This window comes from Myotis davidii, unplaced genomic scaffold, assembly GCF_000327345.1.
Source record: "Myotis davidii unplaced genomic scaffold, ASM32734v1 scaffold88, whole genome shotgun sequence".
NCBI lineage: Eukaryota > Metazoa > Chordata > Mammalia > Chiroptera > Vespertilionidae > Myotis > Myotis davidii.
Window position 1 is genome coordinate 2576109 of NW_006300377.1, and position 7738 is coordinate 2583846.

Sequence of the window (7738 nt, forward strand, 5' to 3'; positions counted from 1 at the left end):
TCTAACTGCAGAGGCACAGGGACTCACATCAGTTTGAGGGAAATCCTGATGACAGTTATAGGACTGAGAACTGCTTACTCTACAACTCACTGAATTAAGGAACTATTCCAATTCATCCATCCTTAAAATCCTAACCAAACACACACAAATCTTCCATTTTAGTATCCCATCATGTTTCTTTCTTATTAACCTCTTCTTGGACATTGGCAAGAACTTTATCATCCCAAAAAGTCTTCAATTTTCCATTGTCCCAATGGGTGGAGATACAAATGAGGCTCTGGCCCTTAGTTATTCTGTAAAAGAAGACACCTGAAGCCATGAGTCGTCCCTGCCACCAGTGTTTATGCACCACCACCCCAACTTGTCCTGCCTGTGTCATTTGGACAGTCATAGGTATACTTCTCGGCCTCTATCTGCTGTTAACAGGGGAAATGCATGTGTGGTATACATGTACTATTTTCTGATTATCTGAAACTGTTCCAAAATTAGGCATTTGTTTAAAAAGAAAAAAAGGCAAATGATTTTGAGTGGTGTTCTTTGGCTCTTGATGATCTGCAAGCAATTTTTTTAAAACAACTTGAATCTTTTCTTAAAATATATTTTATTGATTTTTTACAGAGAGGAAGGGAGAGGGATAGAGAGTTCGAAACATCAATGAGAGAGAAACATCGATCAGCAGCCTCCTGCACACTCCCTACTGGGGATGTGCCGGCAACCAAGGTACATGCCCCTGACCGAAATCGAACCTGGGACCCTTCAGTCCGCAGGCCGACGCTCTATCCACCGAGCCAAACCAGTTAGGGCCGAAAGCAATTTTTGATACTGCTCAGTTGTTTATTGGAAACGTTAATATTGAGTTTGAGGTGACAGAAGAGTTAGCCTCTATGAAGAGTCTGTATGGAACAACAACAGGCAAGAATTTTTTCAAAGAAGTTGAGAGCCCTAGACAGTTTTGCTCAGTGAATAGAGCATCAGCCTGTGGACTGAAAGGTCCCAGGTTCAATTCCGGTCAAGGGCATGGTCAAGGGCATATGCCTGCGTTATGGGCTCGATCCCCAGTAAGGGGTGTGCAGGAGGCAGATTCGCACCACTGATGTTTCCATCTCTCTCTTCCTCTCCCTTCCTCTCTGAAATATATATGTACATGTATGTATATATATAAATATATATATATACTAATATATATATTTTTTTAAGTTGAGAAAACACTAATTCAATACATGTCAGAAATGATGCTGGTAAAAATGTGTGGAGAGGGCTTAGTTAGACAAATTTACAAAGCTTGTTAAAATGCACAGTATTTAAAGCATATGATTATTCTGTACTATTTCTGTCAGCAGGTACTCTGCAAAAAAAATTTTAAGCTATCCTATATTGAGCCAGTTTTGTCAAGCGTGACTCATTCACTCTCAATTCAATTTTGTAGACTTTACCATCATCAGTCAATAATAGGTAAATCTTAAACTGCTCTACCAAAGAGCAGTTCGATTGGCTTAACATGTTAAGCGCCAAGCCTGTTTTATCTTCCTTTCCACTTAGCCCTCGATATCCAATTTCACCGATATGCTGGCAGCTGGAAAGTGATGAGGTCCAAACAGAAAGTATAGATAGTGTCAGTCACTAGTGATTAACATGGCGCATAACGTGTTAACAGCAGTAAAATTTTATTGTGATTCTATTTTTTAGCTCTGGGCTGAATCTCAAATTTTTCTAAACAAAAGGAACGGCCCTTAAACACTATTATTGAATATTGAATGGCTATGGAAATTAGCTTAAGCTGCAGATTTGATGTCTGTAAATCCATTCTATTGAAAATTACAAAGCAAGCCATAGCTGGTTTGGCTCAGTGGATAGAGCATGTCAGCCTGCGGACTGAAGGGTCCCGGGTTCGATTCCAGTCAAGGGCACATGCCTGGGTTGCGGGCTCAATCCCCAGTGAGGGACTAGCAGGAGAAAGCAGTGATTCTGTCTCATCATTGATGTTTCTCTCTCCCCCTTTCCCTTCCACTCTGAAATCTATTAAAAAAAAAAAAAAAGACTTCAACCAGCTGGTAGGGGTAGTCAGTTGTATGGTCAATTAAACAATTACCCTTTTTTCTCTTGACAATTCAGAACTTGGTTTTATGGCAGAATCAGAATATATGATGCTTATTACATCTTCAAAACCTCTTAAGCAATACACTCTGGTAATAAACACAAGCCTATACTTGACTGCAGGCTGAATGCGTCTGCGTCCTAAATGATACCATTATTCTGTACCACAGGTTCTCAGTTTACATGAGAAGGATCAACATGCCATCTGTGCATATGACAGTTTCTACTTAGACTGATGATTTTTAAAATCATGCTCTCACACAATGCAGAGACACTCAGGACCAAATAACATCTCATTTGAGTCCTTTTAGTCATCCACCAGAGGATAAGACTATCTTATCTGAAACCATAACAGCTATCTTCCCAGAATTTACCATCTTTTTAATCACATTACAAAACTTCGATAAGCTACCACCATTTCCCGACAACTGAAGCCTCTACTTTCTAGAAAACTATTGGTCCAGCAATATTACTATGCTAATATATTGATAGTAATTACCAGATCAAACTCCTTTTTGATTCCCAGTGTCTAGATACATGTGTGTTCAATGACAAATAAATGAATTACAGTTTCTTTTTACTATCATAAAATATACCTAACAGAAAATTTACCAGTTTAAACATTTTTTTAACCCTCACACAAGGACATGCTCACAGGGAAGAGAGAGAAAGAGAGAGACATCAATTGGATGCCTCCCATATGTGCCCCAACTGGGGACTGAACCTGAAACTTAGGTATATGCCCTGACCAGGAAACCTTTTGGTGCCTGGGACAATGCTTCAACCAACTGAGCCACACCAGCCAGGGCCATTTTAGCCATTTTTAAGTGCATAGTTTAGTTCAGTGGCATTACATATATTCACACTTACACAACCATCACCATCATTCATCTACAGAATACCTTAATATTCCCAAACTAAAATTAGGTACCTATTAAATAGTAATCGCCCACAACCACCATTCTACTGTGTCCCTATGAATGTTATTCTAGTACCTCATTAGTCATATCATACAATATTTGTCCTGTGATGTCTAGCTTATGTCACCTGGCATAATAATGTCAAGACTCATCTATGTTGTTGCATATGTAGTTTTAAAAAAGGAAAAAAATATACGCAGCAAATATTTGAAACTGTACAAGAGTATATAATAAAGAGATCTCTTTCTTCCCTCCTTATCCCCAATTTCTAGTCCTCCTCACTGGTTTTAATGTTTTATTTTGGAACACAGTTTATTTTGGAACAGTTACCAACCACTGGTTGCCTTGAGATGTCCTCTTAATAAGATATTCAGTTGGCCTGTAAGGACTGGCTATTCTCTCTTCTAAAAATACTAACATAAAAGCCTGAAACAATGCACATAGAAGATTATTAAACATTTTACAAATACTTCACTAAGCTAACATTCACTCTATGAAAAATGTCTTTGTAAAGCAGTATGTTGAGGTAAAAAAGATTACAGGCTCTGGTGTCACAGAAAAACGAATTTAAAACATTTTTACTCTTGCCCTGGCCAGTGTGGCTCAGTGGTTGAGTATTGTCCCTGCACCCAAAGATAACCAGTTTGATTCCTGGCCAGGCATATGCCCAAGTTGTGAGCTCATTCCCCAATAGGGAGCATGAAGGAGGCAACCAGTGGATGTTTCTCTCCCTCTTCCTTCCTCTCTTTAAAATCAGTTTTTAAAGACATCTTAAAAACAAAATAAAACACATTCTTTTACTCTTTTAAGCGTGTTTCTCAATCTATAAAAAAGGAGTAACACTACCTCACAAGCTGCTACAATGATTAAATGAGAACATTGAAATTTGACTACAGTTCCTAGTAATTAGCAAGCACTAAAATAATAACTAATTGTTAATTTCCTTCACTGGGCACTGTTGAAAGCACAAAGATGAATCAGAAAACCTCCCAGGTACTTATAATGCAACAGAGGAGTTTATCTCTGCTCAGTAATATTCTGCTGAGAACCTGGCCAACACAACTTGTAGTCTACACTCAGAACTTTTATGAATCTATTTCTAATCTCACTGAAATAGTTATTTGTAAAAGAATTGTGACTTGAAGTGCTAGAATAAAGAGAAAGTTCATTATCTTCAGATCATGGATAGGGTGTATAGCTTTGAGGGGTATACAACTGGCTTTAATCCAAGATCTAGAGAGTCCTGTGACTAAGAGACCATGATGCAACCCAATCTAGATGCAAACACACTGAACCAGAACAAAGTTTTGAACAAATATGACTAGGATTACAGTCATAGAGAATTAAGAACTGGAAGCACTCCTAGGGATATATCACACAACCCTAGTTTTACAGGAGAAAAACAGCCCCCCAAAAAGGGGGACCCTAGCCAGTTTGGCTCAGTGGATAGAGTGTCAGCCTGTGGACTGAAGGGTTTGATTCCAGTCAAGGGCACATGCCTGGGTTGCAGGCTCCATCCCCAGTGGGGGGCGTGCAGGAGGCAACCAGTCAGTGATTCTCTCTCATCATTAATGTTTCTCTCTCTCTCTCCCTCTCCCTTCCTCTCTGAAATCAATAAAAAATATATATGTATATATATATATTTTAAAAAGTGTGTGTTGGGGGGGGAGGTCCTGGCTGGGTAGTCAGATGGTTAGAGCATCATGCCCAAACACCAAGGTTTAGATCCCTGGCCAGGGCACATACAAGAAGCAACCAATGAATGCATAAATAAGTGGGGGGAGGGCGTGGAGGGAAGAGGACAGGGGGAAAAAAGTGGAACAACAAATCGATGTTTCTTCCCCTTCCACTCTCTCTAAAAATTCAGTAAGCTAAAACTTTTTAAAATAAAATTAAAACAAAAAAAGGAATTTACCCAAGGCCCTGACTCTGTGTCGCAGTTCTTTCACATCATCATGCTACCTTTTACCTGTTAAAGAACCTTAAGCCACAAACTCCATCCAGTCAACTCTGATTTCTGACTTTTCTTGCCAGTTACGGCCTAAGGAAAATGTTTTTAATGTGCCTTATGAAATCAGTGATAAACATTCCTAAATAATCTCATTATTTGGCTAAAATGTGCTCTACTTCAAGCTACAGGGAATGCTAAATATGAATAAATCTGTCCTGGCCCAGTGGCTCAGTTGGTTGGAGTATCCTCTTGTACACCAAAATAGTGATGGGTTTGTTCTGGGTCAGATTTCGGGTTCCATCCCCCAATTGGGGTGCGTGTGAGAGGCAACTGATTGATGTTTCTCTGTGTCCCTTCCTCTCTAAAATGCATTTTTTAAAGAAATCTGTGAATACAATGTTTTATATTTTTATTAATTTATTTGAGAGGAATAGAGATAGAAACATCAATGAGTGGAACTTCGATTGGCTGCCTCCTGCACGCCCCCTACTGGGGATCCAGCTACCACCTGGGCATATGCTCTGATCAGGAATCAAACCAGAGGCCTCTTGGTTCATGGGTTGATGGTCAAACACTGAGCAAAATCGCTGTGCTAAAATGAAGTTTTAAAAATTGGACTGTATCAGTGTGGTACCGGTTTTTAAAATAAACTATCATGCCCTTAAAAAAAAAAATTGGGCTGTAGCCCTAGTTGGTTTGGCTCAGTGGATAGAGCGTCAGCCTGTGGACTGAAGGGTCCCAGGTTTGATTCTGGTCAAGGGCACATGTCTGGGTTGCAGGCTTGATCCCCAGTAGGGGATGTGCAGGAGACAGCCAATCAATGATTCTCTCTCATCATTGATGTTTCTAATCAATGATTCTCTCTCATCATTAATGTTTCTATCACTCTCTCTCCCTTCCTCTCTGAAATAAAAAACAAAAACAAAAACAAAAAACAAAAAACGGACTGTAGCCCACCCGTGTGGCTCAGTGGCTGAGTGTCAACCTATGAACCAGGAGGTCATAGGTCCAATTCCTTGTCAGGGCACATGCCCAGGTTTCAGGCTGGATACCCATTGGGGGGCATGCATGAGGCAGCCAATCAATGATTCTCTCTCATCATTGATGTTTCCGTCTCTCCCTCTGTCCCTCCCTGAAATCAATAGAAATATATTTTTACAAACTGGACTGTAGTCTCCAAAACTGAAGAGCTTTCACTCTTGTGAAAGGTATAAAAAAAAAAAAAAGATGGAATTGTACTGGACATAAAGGGTTTTTTGTTAGTTTCTTATAGGAACTCCAACTCACCTCTTCTACAAAATCCAAGCAAGCCTAAACAGCTGCCAAAAAATGTTTCTGATATCGCCACAGGGTGTACACCAGGCCATGAAACACATTTCCCAGTGAAGAGCAAACTAAGCCCAATTCGCTCCACAAGTTGTTCATGGCAGCAGCCGTTTTTGGATCTTTCTTGATAAGGCTGTCTAGAATCGAGATAACAGGACAGACTACTACAGACACTATTTTTTACTACAGACAGTATTTTCACAAACAAAAAAAGGGAGGACCACCTGAAAGGGAAGGAAAATGGTGTGATACATGCCCTTCCACTCTGGACCCACAACTTAGAAATCCTATAAATGATGGTGACAAAAATAATAGTGTTTAATACATATTAGATAATAAGCTAAGCCGTTTTCAATTTAACCTATTTAACCTTCACAATAATCCTATAAAGTGGCCACCGTTACTCACCGCTACTTCGCAGATAAGGAAACTGGGGCACTTGGAAGTGAAGCCCTCTGACCTAAAACCAAAAGCTAGCAGGGCCCGATTTTGACTGCGGGCGCGCTGAATCGAGGGGATTTCTGTTAGTGCTGCCACCAGAAGCCTCAGGGCTCTCCCCCGCCAGGCTTCCCACACTCCCCCAGGCCCTTCTTTCTATCCAATTAACAGCCTCCCCGTAAACACTGTACTACCCCTGATGGCTTCCAACTTCGGGGCGCCAGCGCTACTCGCCAGCTTCTGCCGCCATGCTCCTCCCCTCAGGCTCACAAAGGCAAAAAGAACAGCTGACAAAAAGTTGGTTAGATGCGAAGGCAGGCAAAAAATTGCCTCACGTAAGCAGCACACACGCAGATTATCACTGGAACGCAAGTCAAGTCGGCCTCACCTCCAGCTCAAGGGATGGAAATAAACGTGGGCGTACAAATGTTCCCGAGGCAGACAAATTTGGCCCTTGCCTCCCATGGCCACGCGGCAGAAAGGACGGAAGAGGTACTAACATTTACTGAGTGCCAGCCACATGCGCCCTAGGGGAAGACAGAACCAGGCCAATGGAGACTATCGGGGGAGGAGGGAGAGAGAAGGGCACTCAAGAGTTCCGGGAAAAGAAATCCAAATAACCTGGTTCATGCGACTGAGGGGTGGGGAGGCGCTCCCAGACAGCTTGCGAGGAGGAGAAAGGAAGGCAGAAACTGCTCCGGAGAAAAGAGCCCTGAGCGTCCTGAGGAACTAGGCCGGAGCGCGGGGGAGCCCAGTAGGGCGGGGAGGGGGAGGAGCCGGAGGACGCGGGCCCCGCTCGGAGGCCAGGGGGTAAGCGCCGGGGAGCTGCTCCGCGCCAGGCGAGCCCGGAGACCCGGATCCGGCCACCGCGAGGTAAAGATAAAAGATGAAATGACTGGAACCGGTCAAACGGCCCTACATCCCACCCGGGGACTCACCTGGGCCCACGGCCGCGATCGCAGCTGCAGCCTCGCAACGGCACAACCGGCCCAAGCCTCGCCCCCGCCCG

General features: G+C 42.4%; 1 protein-coding gene across 2 annotated transcripts in view; it reads right to left on the minus strand.

The window, feature by feature from the left end:
* The window catches only part of THRAP3 (thyroid hormone receptor associated protein 3), a 49598-nt gene that overhangs the window by 41844 nt on the left and 16 nt on the right, over window positions 1-7738 (minus strand). For both annotated transcript variants that reach the window (XM_015572839.1, XM_006777295.2), the window contains exon 1: window positions 7668-7738. This exon is cut by the window's right edge and continues 16 nt beyond it. The gene's annotated coding sequence lies outside the window, so the exon portion shown is untranslated. The remainder of the gene's footprint in view (window positions 1-7667) is intronic.